We start from the raw sequence: 15715 nt of genomic DNA on the forward strand, positions 1-15715 counted from the left end.
GGATGAATTAATGGAAACAAAACCGCCCATATTTTGAAATAGCATGCTTTCGAAGGGTAAATAAGTGCGACATAACATTTATATTCCTCTCAAATTTCCTCAGATAAATATGGTTAATGACGCTGTTTCTGGACTATCGAAAGAGATATAACGTAAAAGACGTAAAAATAAGGTTTTATACAGTTGAACGTTTTATAAACTCTACTATTCAGCTAAATCTGAATTACAGCCAAACGGTTCTCAATCAGTACTGTAACAAAAGTTGTTACGGAGAGGCCGAAGCCGATATACATATGTATATACGTATTCGTAAAATCATTAGCAGATATTAAACAATATATTTTTTTATATAACGTCTAAGGTTAATTAGGTTATTTTCGACTATTTTTTATCAGCATTCAACATACCATTAGAGATGAGCAGCAAACACCTCGATATTTTTTTTTCAACCCAAATAAGAACATGTGTGTGCCTAACAACTGAAATTATACTTTTAAATATAAAATATTTCTGCTCTATGATTAATGAAACCGCTTTGGTCGACTTCTTACGATAAAAGATGAATAAGGTAACCCAAGTTTATTATCAATTTAAGTTCCCTATTTACACCTATCTATCCCTATCCCCACAAATTTCCTACTATATCATCTCACATCTTCCACATATGTGGTGTGTGGTGAAAACAGGTTTGGGAACAAATAGGGCAAACATCTCAAAAACATGGCAATACGACATTCGCTCATGAAAATCAAAGATTTGGAAGTTCCTGGGGGGGGGGGACACACTAAAAAAAGCGTTGGGGCCCTAACTCGCGTTCATGCTATAATGGAAAATAAATTTTGTGTAGCAGAAAATCATTTAATAAATGCATATTACCTAACGGCAGGCGTATTAAGAATTCTTAACGGCCACCGCCCGTTAAGAACCGTTTATCGCATCTATTTCTGACATATGTTAATTGTAAGTAAGGTAAGCTACTTCTATAAATAGGGAATTTTATGTCCGTACGTGAAGGATACAAAAAATATCTCTTTGCATTCGTATTGAGGTCAAAATGCCTTTATTCCTGTTTGACTTCAGTAGACCGTTTTGATCAACTAAGTGAAGAAAAGTTCTCCAGTCTCCGCCAACGACATAAGTTATTGAACTGGTAAAACTGGCAGACCATATATTATTTCCAAATCTAAGTAACTGATTTCATACCTGATTTCCCAATTCCTAATTCATTGATCTTTTTGCAGTAATGATGTAATGAAACAGTATCTAAGTACCTCGATCTTACAATCACATCAATCCTTAGTGAGATACGCGAAACTGGACACAATTCACTGAAATCCACAAAGAAGAACGGCAAAGTCTCTATTGTCCTCACTGTCCCGCACTAAGTTAGTATCCAATATCATAAAAGCAATAATCCAACAAGTCCTAGATCAATCCGTGATGTCAATATGGTCTTTTACATAACTGTGAAAATGCACCTAAATGCGCGGATCATCGCTCACCCACAACAGTACCATGCAACCTAGTTCTTAGACGTACTCGCGCTTACGTAGATACGCTAAGTACCACAACGTAAGTGTAAGAAGTAGTACTATACTGCAGTACCGAGCAGTTGGTAAGGAGAATCGAGGTGGTCATGGTACATAGACCGCCTTCGTATGTTCTTCATCCTTTCATTGGTCTGCCTGATTCTACTTCCACTCGCGGATCGCGGGTCTAGAACCGTTTTGATTCTTTTAATTCATGTCGTTGACAGGTACCCGTTTTGTCACCGCGCTTAATGGGAGGAGCATGTAATTTGGTATACTGCTTCAAGATATGTTCTTCCTAATTAATATTATTTTTCCTCCTTTTTTAAATATAAAGGTGTTTGTTTTAAGGTGTCTATTTAAAGCTCGGTATTGAGCATAGGAATTTTAAAACTTCGGGTTATGCTACATCTAGCAGTCATAAACAATTTTTTACAGTTTTATTTGGTGATACGTGAATAATTTGGATAAATTAGAATTCAGGCGAAGCCTTGAAACTTCACAAAATACGCAGCATTAGCCATGAATCTTCAGTTTTTGCCCAATAAATCTTTGTTTGGAATATTATTAACCTCCACTTCATCAAATTCGTCCACAATTCTGGGTGCATTGTCAGCATTGAGGATCATTCCGAAAACAAAATTCCATAAGTTCTCAATGGGATTCCAATCCAGAGAATTTACTAAGCATTCAAACGTTCAGATTTCCTTGGCGTGAAGTGTTTTATGTAGACTTCTGTCGCGATTTGCACGGACATTGAATCAAGAAGAAAAAGTTGAAAATGCTGGAATAGAAAATACACCCTTTTCACCACGCTCTCGTGCAACCACTCGAGGAAGGAGACCCAATCTGAAGATCGATTTTATGTCGATTTATCATATATGCCGATGTTGAAGATGGAAGATTTCTTCGCAGAATTTTCGCAGGACGGATGAATTCAAATTGTCTTGTGATGGAATTATCAACTTTCATTACCTGCATTAATAAGCTGAAGAAAATCAGCATGTGAAACGAAAACTTCGTTTCAACATAAATTTAGTGGAAACATATGGGCTGGTGTATTAGGCTGGCTTTGGACTGACCCATATTTTTTGCCAGACAATTTAAACAGTGACAATTAGAAGTTTCAAGAAATAAGTTACCAAGTATTTTTGGGCTGAATGGACCGATATTATATCCCGACGGGTCTCCAAATCTGACCCTTGCCAACTATCATATCTGGGGACAAATGAAGCAACTGGTATACAATAAAGAAATTCATGATCGACGCCATCTCGTTCAAAAAATTAATGGGGCAGCAGAAGTAATGAAGGCCGAAATGAGACTTGGAGTAACCACCACCGAGATACGATAAACACAGTGGTTCTCATTTTGAGCATAACAATTACATATAGTATGCATACATAATAATTATTATTTATTAATTTTTTATTCAATTTGTTAAATCGCTATATGCATTTTTTTCTTTTTTAATTAAATACATTGTGTGACATTAAATCTACGTTTTTCAATACATTATTCGAAATACCAATGGTCAAAAAAGTTTTAAGAGAAATTGGAACGATTCTTCCATTTGCATCTTTCTTTTATTCGCTTACGAAGTCGAACTTCGATATTTATGAAATTCATTCTTGGAATTTTAAAGGGGTACAGTTTTTTTTTCATATGCAGGTCCCATTACATATTTGATATCGGTGAAATATATATCCAAGATCATACGAAAAATAAAAAAAGAATTCAAATCAAAGGCTCCACTAAATTTTTATTGTAACTTATATGGAAGTAAGCAGCGAATTTGGTAAAATTCGAAAAAATCGCAATACCTTGCAATGCGTGACACTTTGTATAATAGTATATATGGTCAAATACGTTCAAAATTATCTTAGCTTCCACTCTCTTTCGGATGTGTATCGTCGACCAAACACCCTATATATACGATTGCATTATGTAAATGACAAACAATAACATTTTCGACATAAATATAGCTGGATATATTCTGTAGAAAGCGCCTTAAAGAAGCGCGACGATCTACAGCATATCCGCCTAAGATATTCCTGTACTTTTTTTGTAAGAGTCCTTTCATAACTCACGAGGCCATACCTTACTTTCAACACCTAAAAAGACTATAGGTCGCAAAATGAATTTCTATGAGTTTTCGCCCACTGGTGAACGGTACCATATCATGGCAGCGTGAGAGGTAGTCTGCAAAATTGCCCCAATTGTAAACTTCCCCTATTATATTTTCTGGAAATTGTGGAGGTAGAAAGAGAATACTTCGGTAGTGGACACTGAAGGCTGGGACCATGATATTTCGATTTCGGTGAGTAAATTTCATCAGATATCACTCCTGTTTTTCTTTAGGAAGGATGTTCCTCGACTACGAGGCATTCTTTCTACCATTCGAATTTCTTTACGTCTATGGATGATTCACACTATAGAAAATCATGAAGATATTTGAAAATTAGACAATCGAACTTCATGAAGACTGTTAATTTTTGCGCTGTTACACTCTGAAATTTTAAAATCCCAAGTAAGAACTAGCTATTTTGAAATCTTATGATACCGACAGAAGTGAGCTGACATAACGTAAGGAAACTGAACAAAACTCCCGAAATTCTTTGACCCAATAAAAAATCAACACTTTTAGCCACCCGGTACTTATGATCCATTTTGTATGTTAAATAATTGATTACTTGAGGATGATTAGAGGAATCAATTCGCCTAATTTTAGAAGAATAAGAAGACTTTTGACTTTGTCTATTAAATTCTGGGAGTTGATGTTTTTTCTATCAGAGATGCCACTAATTTTGCCACAACATCGTGAAGAGTCTTCTTCCTAGGAATCTAATCTCATATTCGTGATGATCTGTTAATTTTTGGCAAATGATCGATTTATTAGCAATTAACAAAGAGGTGGACCATAAAATATTCATGGTTTCTCTGCCCATCACCCTTTCGCACAGTCCTGACCGACAGGTAAAAAATGTGAAACTAAACTTCTATGCCTGCCGCTTGCTAAATAATAAAGTAATTTGCTTCAGAGGGTAGCCCATCAAAAACCAACCACTTCCGAAAGCGGGACCCCTGTCGTCCAGGTCCCAAAAGGGGACATCGGTCATCTACGGCCGAACTGGCATGAAGGTATTGAAGGCGTAACTGTTAGGAAGAGGTGTGGTTGAAAAATCCTCAGTTATTAATGAAGAGAGCGGAATATTTTAAAATTTCAGTAAATGACAGTTTAACCATTAAAATGCTGTTCGAAATTTAATGTATTTATTCATACACCTATGTATGAATACTCCAAAACGCTTGATGGTGCGACGACAAGGCAGGAGACCAAGTATTTTTCTAAATTGGACAAGGGATTCAAGTTCCAACAAATGAGCGGTTAGTGGTGAACCAGAAAAAAGTTCGGGGTAGTAAAATAAAGAAAAATATGACTCTGTAATTTTTCACAATTATTTAAAAGCCGATCTGGTCAAGGCATAACATGTTCTGTTGAAGGGAAAAACAACATTTAAAACTTTGACACCATATTATTAACACTCTGAATCTTAGCGACGAATAGTTTTCGGATCCCGATTCATGTGAACTTGTGATATTTTTCGAAGCAGAATGTGCTGTATTATAATTACTGCGCACATATTTCGGAATACCCTGTATAACAAATGATGATAATTATTGCCCTATTTTTACAGTCTCTAGAATCGAGACTGAAACTGGTAAATAGCTATACCGAGTATCGCCATATTAGAATAACAGCATGGAGTTCTTGGACACGGTAAGAGGTTCAAGCTCGGTTTAATGTAAAAAAAAGATGTATATTTTGGGTCGTACTAAATTAAAGATTTATTTTAACCTCGGTGAGAATTAAAGTGCTCAGTTTCTCCCATCATCTGCTTTATTTTCTGACTCAATTTCACTGTCTCTTTATCTGCAATAATCAATTGCAACCAGTGGGATGGGCGCAACGCAGTTTTGCTTGCAAATTTCCATTTTGTAATTTTATTTCTTACTTCATATTCATTGTAGCTCCTTTGCGTAAACACTAAAAATTCCGAGCTTAAACTATTTCTCGCAGAAAATTGATGATGGTTGCAGCCAAATGAAATGTCGGACTTTAAATATTATAGTACCACGTTCTTGAGGGCGAACAGCGGCACTGATAAAATGTCAATCATTTCGAAATTTATCTTTAAATAAAGTCGTGAAAAAACCAATAAGTTATACCAATATATCGAATTTTTTGACGAACAAGTTTGAGCAAAATTACCATCAGTTCGCCAGCAATTTATAATTGAAATGTTCTCCTTGTTGTTAAAATCACCACTTTGCCCTGCGGTGTTCTTTGGAATTTAATCCTAGACCTCGAGTTCAACCAACAGATGAAATTTCCATACCTTCTTGAACAAAATAGTATTTATTTCATGCAAAGAAGTATACACCAAAAATATTCCTGAGATGTATCTCTGTATGCAAGCCAAAATGGGATTAATTCTGCATACCTTAAAACTCTGCCTTTTTGTGGTAAAAACTTGGAGGTAAAAGGTTCGAGGGTGAATATTCCACATCTGAAGGTCGAAACATTTCTGTTGCGTTTATAGGGGAATTTAATAATTGTTTCAGCAACGGTTAAAGGAGTTTTAGAAAAAAAAACGTACCATTCTTACATGGATCTTAGCGCTAATAAAAAGTTGCATAAAGGCAAATTAGTGGTATTCAAACAGGTTGCAAAGTTGGTTTACATTACTAAATAGTTTGTATGGTTTAACAAACCTCATTCCTATTATTGGATGGAAAAAAAGATATTTCGAATAACGATCTGTTTCTATGTCTTGTAAAACAAACGATCTGTTTAAAGCGTGCATAATTAATCCGAGAAGTCGGTCAGATTTGTGATTTTTAATTTGCGGTTTTGTGTGATATATTTTTATAGACGTTTTAAACACACAAAACTCATTAAATTATTTAATCGATCATAAATTACTGTGAATTTAGCAAATATAGTGGGGCGCTTTTTTAGTATGAGAACTATTGTGGAGCTGCGGTTAAATAGTTGGCTATTTTTGTTCTTTAAAAGTGAAAACAATTAATTAACAATAGAAATTAAAGTATGGAGAGTTCGACGCAATCCGAACGAAAAACATTTGTGTTATAACACAGTTGACACCTCGAGAAAAACTTAAGAACATTTCGACACTGGAACTGCAGCAGAGCAAATGGAAATTGTTTTATTGGAGAACACGCATATTATTACATTGTGAGCAAAGCTATAACAAACACGATGATTCTCATAAAATTCAACTCGTAAAGCAGAGGACATCAAACTCGATTAGGTATGAAATAAATGTGGTCCTCAGATTTCATTCAAGCCCGAATCATTCATGATTTTTATATAATATTCCTTACTGAACAAATTACACGTATATTTATGCCCGTTGGTGCTGAAGTAGTGAGTCCATGAAAAACTCTAGACTTCTAGAGAAAACACCATTTTTTTGATACCGAAGAGATTCAATCGATTGGCAATTAATTAATTACACTTAAAAATTGAAGGTTTTCAATCTTGTTATTTGTTTGTTTTGTTGTATTGACCGCTGAACGATTACTTAACACTACCTGCAATTACCGCACATCCACGAACGCTCCTGACATGAAATTCTTACTCCATTCTTTGAACCACTTCAGCGTTAATTCGGTTAGTGGCGAGGACAAAATTATAGTTTTCATAAAATTTTACGACGTTTTTGTATTCAGAAATAATACAATAGTGTTAGTAAAAATTTGAAAACTACTTAATGTTTTAGAAAATATCAAAATGGAATAGCAAGGAGAGGTTCAGAAGCTGATTTATATAACAAACCTTCTAGCGGAATTCAACAAACACTATTAAAAGTTGTAATAATTTGATATTAACAATTGTAGTCTATACAAAAATATATACAGAGTGGGTGTTAAAAATGAGGTTTAATGTCGTAATTGTATTTTAGGCTTCGTAGGAAGTACCCGTATACTAATTATCAATGATGTGCGCGGTGGGCATGCGCATTACTAAAAGCGCCAATAAAAAACGGCCAAATTCATTTCAAATTAAAAAACTGCTTTGGGTGTACGTGGAAGTACTCGACGGTATATTTGAATTCATCCTATGTGTAGTATAGTCCGTGCTAGAGGCGCCTCGCGCATAGTACTTTATTAACGGCAATATTCGTTAGCGAAAGTTTGATCGTAGAAGAAATGGACAAACAGACACTTTGGTATACTGTGGCGTTTGGTTTCACAAAATACTTTTTGAACAATTCCGAGTGACAAATCCGAACTGATGTGTTTCCAAAAAAAAAATAAATTAAAAGGTCCACGAACTCTGAATGTGTCGCCTCTGGTACCGCGTAATATTTAAAGCAATTAGCCTATTCACCCTTCATGTTGAAGTACGTTTGGATCGCCTGGCTAAGCCTAAGAAACCATGACCGTACGTTATTTCATTTCATACTGTGGTCTAACTTGCAATTAATAATGATTCCATAAGAACTTTCGAAGATGCTAGAAGTCTGCGAACTCGAGTTTATCTAAAGTTGTAATTATCAAATACATTAAGCATTCAATTTATAAACGCTAATTACATGCAAAAAAGTGAGTAGTGCAATGTTTCAAATTATCCTTAGGTTAAAATTATGGCTTGGTGTGGTAAGCGAGAATTATAATTTAATTATGAGAGTACCTAGTTATGGAAATGACCGCAATTCTTCAAACGAGAGATGCCTAATAGGAGTATGGTGAGCTTGCCTAGCAGAAACACTACAGTATCGGATACTGTAATGTTCATTTGACCGGCCGCAAATCGGCACGGGGTAAAGATATTTGGCCGGACAGTGGGAAATAAAAACAATTTTCGGATTTATCAAAAAATCATAACGCCCAGCCTGAAGCGAAACCACAACTACATTAGCCAACGTCAAGCATACACTTTTGTAAACTAATTTTCCGCAGCACTAACATGAGATCCCCATTTATGGGTAAATATCGCCTAGCCTGGGGCTCTGATGTAGCGGCGAGTAATAAATGACCATTTACTATCATACATGTGTGTTCGTGACCTATGTTCTGCTCAACAAAGGACATAAATAGACCATCACGATCTCTACAAGCGCAGACACGAGCTGATTAATTTTATGAATTATGAGTGTCAGATGCGATTCCCTTTTAAGCGGATGCTGATGTTGCGTATTGAAGACAATGGGATTTTAGTAAAGAATTCGACTTGACTATTTATCAGCTCTTGCTTTTTGAAGCTATTGTGATGAAACTAAAAAAAATGTTTTATGGTCTTGATGTGAAGTGATAAATTTCTTAAAAATTTAGGTACTGTAATATTTTTAATAGGAGTTTTCGGAGTTTTTGCGCACTAAGGTTATGTAGATATCAAAATTGCTTTCAGCAGACAGCGGCAGAATCCTAAAAATAATTTGATTTCTACTAAGGGCCCCATAAACTGGCCACCGCGATCTCCCGATATTGCACCAAACTGGACTTTTTCTTCTGAGGATTCCTTAAAATGAAATTTACCGTAAGACTTTTCAAACTAATGAATCGAAGGTTGCAGTTCGACTTACCGTAAGAAAGATAACTCCACAGATTTTAAGTAGTGTTATGAGGGAAACTGTTAACGGGAGTTATTTATGTTTCGATAATGAGGGCGGAATATTTGAACATAAAAAATAACTTCAAATGATTTTTTTGTGTTTATTTTCTTTTTTACTAAGTAATAGATCCAACAATTATTTTCAAAGCCACTCACGATGTTAAATAAAAATTACGCAATGTTGGAAAGCAAAGAATGATATATATTTTTTTTTTATTTTTTTTATTATATATACACTCACTTTCACATGAAATGCACCACCCAGTAATACTAATAATTAAGTCTCGTAACTTTGGCAAAATAATGCTTCATAATGGAGTATCAAATGATCAGACTTTCAGTAAAAAAGAAAGAATCCTGGTGGTTTTTTTGTCATTGACCTATTAGATTTTCTATTCAATTGTAAATAAATAAAATAATATTTGCATGGAAATCTCAGTTTATTTTGTTGCTGAACTGTGAACAAGCCATCTCAAGATGCCCCCAGTGAGACAGCGTCGAAATTTTTCCCACGTTTCGGATTTCGATAGAGGGCGAATTATCGGCACGAAGGAGGGTGGACTTTCCCTCCGTGAGATTGCCCGAAGAATGAATCGGAATCACACCACGATTGCGAGAATTTGGTCTTCATGGTGTAAAGAAAGGGTTCAGCAATATCGTCCAGCTGGACGCCCTCCCCGTAGCAGCAATGCACGTGAAGATCGACTTCTTAGACGGATGGCCATTGGTGATCGATTTCAAACAACAATGTCTGTTGCAGTAGATTGGATGGAAGCTCTAAATCGTCGGGTGTCGATGGCAACAGCTTACAGAAGAATTTCGTCTTTTGGCCTGCATTCATACCGCCCAAATCTACGACTGACGCTAACCGCCCAACACCAAGCTTCCAGATTGGCCTGGTGTCAAGAACGAGTTGATTGGAGTCATGAGTGGAACAATATCGTCTTCAGTGACGAGTCGCGATTTTGTTTACGGATCAATGACGATCGTAGAAGAGTCAGACGATACCGAGGTGAAAGAAGAAATTTGCAATTTTGTGAAAGGCGCCACATAGCTTTGGGGGTGCGATAAGTGTTGGTCGAAGATCTTCTCTTGTGTTCATTCCAAGCACCCTAAACGCACGTCGCTACATTAACAATGTTCTGAGGCCAGTATTAGTACCCTTCATTCAAACTTTATCAAATGGCATTTTCCAACAAGATAATGCAAGACCACATAGTGCGAACATTACTCGACAATACCTGGAAGAAGCACAATTGGAAATACTGCCTTGGCCTGCACGGTCACCGAACCTATCGCCCATCGAACATCTTTGGGACATGATGAGTCGCCGTCTTCGAAATTTACCGAGACCTCCAAACAATGTGGATGACCTACGACATCATCTTGAGGTAGCATGGACTTAAATACGCCAGGAGGATATTGATCATTTGTTGCAAAGCATGCCGCGAAGAGTACGTGCTTGCATTGTCGTACGAGGCGATCTCACTCATTATTAATTTTTTAATTAACAAATGTTGTATCTTTTTACTGAAAGTCTGATCATTAGATACTCCATTATGAAGCATTATTTTGCCAAAGTTACGAGACTTAATTATTAGTATTACTGGGTGGTGCATTTCATGTGAAAGTGAGTGTATAAATATTAAATTTAATAAATCGTAAATGTGATATATGGTTGGGTTCAGAAAAAAAATAGAACTTTCTAAGCATAACATAAAATTTTTTGACGATTTACAAAACAAAGTTGATGATGGTTTCGAAGAACCAAAACGTCAGATCAAAAATCTAAGAACACCATTATGTAGAAGGGGAAAGTGGCAATGAGAATGACAAATTTATTTTACGATATTATTTGAAATAAAATCATAAAACTGTAAAAAAGGAATCGCGGACAATCGATTTTTCACAAACAACTTCGGATCCATTGGGAATTTTTCAAATATGGAAACTTGATTTTGCAGAACACAAAAAGACGCAACGTATCTCTAATTTAAACACTTCCCTATCTCCTATGATTTACGAGATCTCTGTACAGTGCATTCTTACCTAGGACTTGATGATAAAAAAAAATTTCCAAGTAACCAATAACGAATATTAAAAAATGAAGTATAGTGAAGGCTAAAACTTGGCTATGAAGAGTTATCGACAGCCTTCATTGGGCGCTAATCTAGCTGCATGTTAAGACATTTTTATTTTATTATTACTGCTTCCAGATCCGGGATGTACAGGGTGCTTCGCGACGCAAGGGATACGCAATACGTGTATGTAGACGACCTCAAAACAAATAAATTTTTCATTTGAATTTTTCCTGGCTCCTAAGGTGGCTGAGGTCACAGAGTATACAAAAAACATCGAAAACTACCGTTATTTCAACACTTCCAATGTTCTGAAATTTTGATATTACGCATGTCAAAAAATTATCTTTCCACAGTTGATCCTCAAAAAAAGTTCCCCAGAGAAAAAAGTTACATTTATTTGAATCTGGTGATCGCGGTAGTCACTGTTGAGGGCAGTAATTTTCGCGATCTATCGATCGGTTTGGAAAAGGTTCATTTAAAAATTCCCGTACATCCATATTGAAATGCGGAGGCGCACCATCATGTATAAACCACATTTCGCGGCGTAATTGTAAAGGCAAATCTTCCAGTAGCTCAGGAAGAGTATCTAAGAGAAACAAATAAGCAGTGCTATTTAACCATTTTCGTTAAATAACTGAAACACCCCAATAATGCCCACATATCTTTAAAAATTTTTTTTTTTAGTAATGATCGTTATTATAGCACCGAATTTTGATCCGAATATTCATGGCAGGTAAACAGACTTGCAATCTTTCTGCGTGTGAAGCAACCTCCACTGTGAAAAGAATGGTCCTATGAAAATCAATGTTGTGATGTCGGGTGAAATTACTCCGTGGCTCTGAAGCCTTGCGGTTACTGTTCTTGAACTTTTTAGAAATGATGGGGTATTCTTCTTGTACTGGTTCGAGGTTCATTTTCAACACTGCTCTTGCGTCCGTTTACTGCGCAAAAGCGACCTCCAGAATTGCTTTGGCAAGGAGAACTCATTTCGCGAATTCTCCGTTCAACATTACTAAATGTTTGACGATTTGAAACAATATCGTTACAAAATCTTTTTCAGTATTCCTCTACACTTCTGCGAAAATTACTCGTACGTGCCCCAATACTAACAGCAAATCAACTCCATCAATAAATAAAAATTTTCCAGCCATTTTTACCAAAAAAAAGCACAGCAGACAGAAATAGAATGCACAAGAAATTTTGCCATTGGGACGCATACATTTAAATAACGTTAAATTTACCACGACAATATCAGAGTAACAGAAAAATTTTGAGGATTTTTTATTTTCATTAATTAAAATTTAATCATTTCATTAGGACTTTCGAAGGCCAATATCTCAGAATCCGTACGCGGAAGAATAATATAAGGATAGTCCCGGAAGTACCCGATCTGACATAGAGATGACGATGTTTTTGTTAAAAACTCGCCTATGTTACAAAGACCTAACATTAAAAAGCTAATTTCTAAAGTTTGAGGCTACTACGTTGATTTGTGTTCGAAATCATTTTTAGGGAAAATTTTTAGAGATTTTGTAAAGATAGAAAAAAGTGGTCGTTAATATGAAATTCAATACTTTTATTTGAAAGGTCTTAGTCCATCTAACATCAAAACGGAGTTAAATTCTACTCTAAGGAAATTTTGATCGAACGGTAATAACTGTGAAATGGCACAGTTTAAATTCAGTCAAACGAACTGCTAAAACGAACTCCACAGTGATCGGTCGACCCGATGACACTCCAGATCTGACCACTACAGAAATTGTGGTAAAAACCCACAAAGCTCTACTGGAATACCGTCGGTTAAAATTGCGCGAGTTAGCAGATATGATAAACATTTCAAAAAATACTTTACATCGTATTTTATCTAAACAATTGGATATCAGAAAACTGTGCGTAACACGAATAAAAACAGCTTCGTAAGGATGTTTTAAGAGATTATTTGGCAAAGTTTCACGGCAATAAATCCGAGTTTTTGCATCGATTCGTAATCGTAGATAAAATATGAGTCCATTATTTTACACCTTTTACACACAAGAGAAGTCTAAACCATGGACTCGAAGGGGAGAAGCGACTCCAAAGAAGACGAAAACCATTTTACCTGCAGAAAAGGTTATTATATCAGTTTTTCAAGTGGGATAATTTTTATTGACAATTTCGCTAAAGAAACAATAAATGAAGAATATAATACATATTTATTTCAGAAAATTAAAAATTCTAAACTGTGAAAAAGAGATCGCATTTGGCGAAAAAGGTCTTGTTTCACCAACACAACACCCCAGTCTACACTTCCCTCACCGCGATGGCCAAAATCAATCAACTTGGTTTTGAACTTCTCCTCGCCCCTCTATTCGCCAGATTTAGCCCCTTAGATTATGATTTTTTTAAAGTTGAAAAACTGGCTTGGTGGAAAGAGATTTGTCGATAATGAAACAGTGAAGTTTGACATTGATGCTTATCTTGAAACATCTGAAGCTTGTTTCTATAAATACTGTCTAGAAGAAAAAATTGTGTCAGTCTCAAAAGAGACTACAGTGACTCAAAAAAGTGTACAGGCAAAAAAAATCTGTAAATCATAATTTTCGATTGATTTTGTTCAAATTTTGTATAACGAAACTCCAAATCTAAACTTAGTTTACGTGTTCGAGCAACTTTTGAAAATATCATTTTTATAGTGCTTTTGAGTCTTAAAAAAACTTCGTTTTGAAAACTTCTTGTGCGGTGAAAATTTTTCAATATGGTTTTAATAACCTTGCAGAAGGGATTTTTCTACATGTATTCTGACAATGTAAACGAAGTCGAACCACAAATAACGGAGTTGCAGCCTTTTGAAACAACCAAAAATGACGATTTTCACGCAAAATAATGAAATTTAGACATTTTTGACCATTTTAAAAGGCCGCAACTCTCTTGTTTATGGTTCGACTTTGGTCAAATTTTCAGGATATATGTAGAAAAATCCCCTCTACAAGATTATTAAAACCATATTGAAAAATTTTCATCTTACAAAAAGATTCCAAAAAGGTTTTTTTAAAGCCCTGGAAAGTACTCTAAAAATTAAATTTTCAAAAGTTGCTCGAATACATAAACTAAGTTTAGATTTGAATATTCAATACACAAAATTTGAGTAAAATCAATAAAAAATTACAGTTTACAAATATTTTTCGGCTGCACAACATTTTTTTGATTGACTGTATGTCGAGAAATAATATAATATCTTCCAAAATTTTGTTGCCTTTAAGTGTTAGGTCGAGTACCTCTGGTACTCTTCTCGTTCATATGAAAAATCGACTTCTTTTTCGATTCTGCAGCACCTATTCGATGTCCATTGCTAATCAACCTGTAAACAGATCGCTACCAAGCGACTAGTTTTCCGAAGACTTTGCCAAAATATCCATATAATGCCACTTTCCATTTGGTTAAATGCAGTCTTAATTAACCCAATGTCAAACTCCACATCTGTATGCATGAAAATGAGTGTAAAACACGATTATGAGCGCAAAATTGGAAGTATCTAATGATGTTCGATTATCAATTTCAACAAGTGCACCCAATGAATTATTAAAACAATTTAAACAGCGCAAAGAAACCATTCTCGGGTAAGAACCGATAAAGATGGCAATTATAGCTTTCTAACATGCACGTCATTGTTGCATAGCATGCAACACTAGGGTGTAACACTGCTAGAAATGTCGGACATAGTCGTTTTCGAAGCATAAAATGCCAATTAGCCAGATTGTTTTCCAATTTGCCTAATAGTGTGTGTGAGCTTCGTCTGAAAGGAGTAATCGGAAATGAATACACTCGTGCAGTTAGCATTTCTCTATTTCTATGAAGATTTATAGCTCTGTTCCGGGTTGTATGATTTGTGTAATTGTGGTTGCGGCAATATCGGTTAAATAGTAGTACGTATTTTCCTTTTAATTGATATACCTTCATGCTCGTTCCCATGATATACGCCCGTTTTAGTCCTCCACGTTCTACTCCAGCCCCAAAGAAAGAAGCATGATTGGAAATGGCGTTCATCATTACAGCTACGTGCCTATTTGCGCCCAAACGTATGATTTTGTAACGTGATTAGTGTAAAACAACTAACACGAAAATTACCTTGGTATCCCATTCCGTCCAAATTTTCTATTGCCAAACTAGACCTATTAGCATTTTAATGTATCCATTGTGCCATTCGACGTTACAATTTACCCAACACAGTCACGAATTCAATGCGAACTAAATTGACAGGGATTTCTATATGTCCCAGCCAGACCCATATTTATCTAACAACTAATTACCCGAAACTCAAACAAAAGGTAAAAAAATTAGCACAATTTGCTAACCCCTAAAGGGGATCACATGTCTTATAGAGCGATTCTAAGAGGATATATCCGCTCTATTTTCCGACTAATTACCGCTCGGTTCCCAAATAAATGTTATGTGTTTTTAATTAAAACCCCGGAATAATTTAATAG

The 15715-nt window shown here is 35.6% G+C and overlaps 1 protein-coding gene and 1 long non-coding RNA gene across 3 annotated transcripts in view; one reads left to right on the plus strand and one right to left on the minus strand.

Moving 5' to 3' along the window:
- lov (jim lovell) overlaps window positions 1-1529 on the minus strand; it is a 127445-nt gene extending 125916 nt beyond the window's left edge. The window contains exon 1 of the mRNA XM_066281830.1: window positions 1204-1529. The gene's annotated coding sequence lies outside the window, so the exon portion shown is untranslated. The remainder of the gene's footprint in view (window positions 1-1203) is intronic.
- The window catches only part of LOC136338985 (uncharacterized), a 206354-nt gene that overhangs the window by 97886 nt on the left and 92753 nt on the right, over window positions 1-15715 (plus strand). The gene's annotated exons all lie outside the window — the stretch shown is intronic.

Source organism: Euwallacea fornicatus, chromosome 4 (assembly GCF_040115645.1).
Source record: "Euwallacea fornicatus isolate EFF26 chromosome 4, ASM4011564v1, whole genome shotgun sequence".
Lineage (NCBI taxonomy): Eukaryota > Metazoa > Arthropoda > Insecta > Coleoptera > Curculionidae > Euwallacea > Euwallacea fornicatus.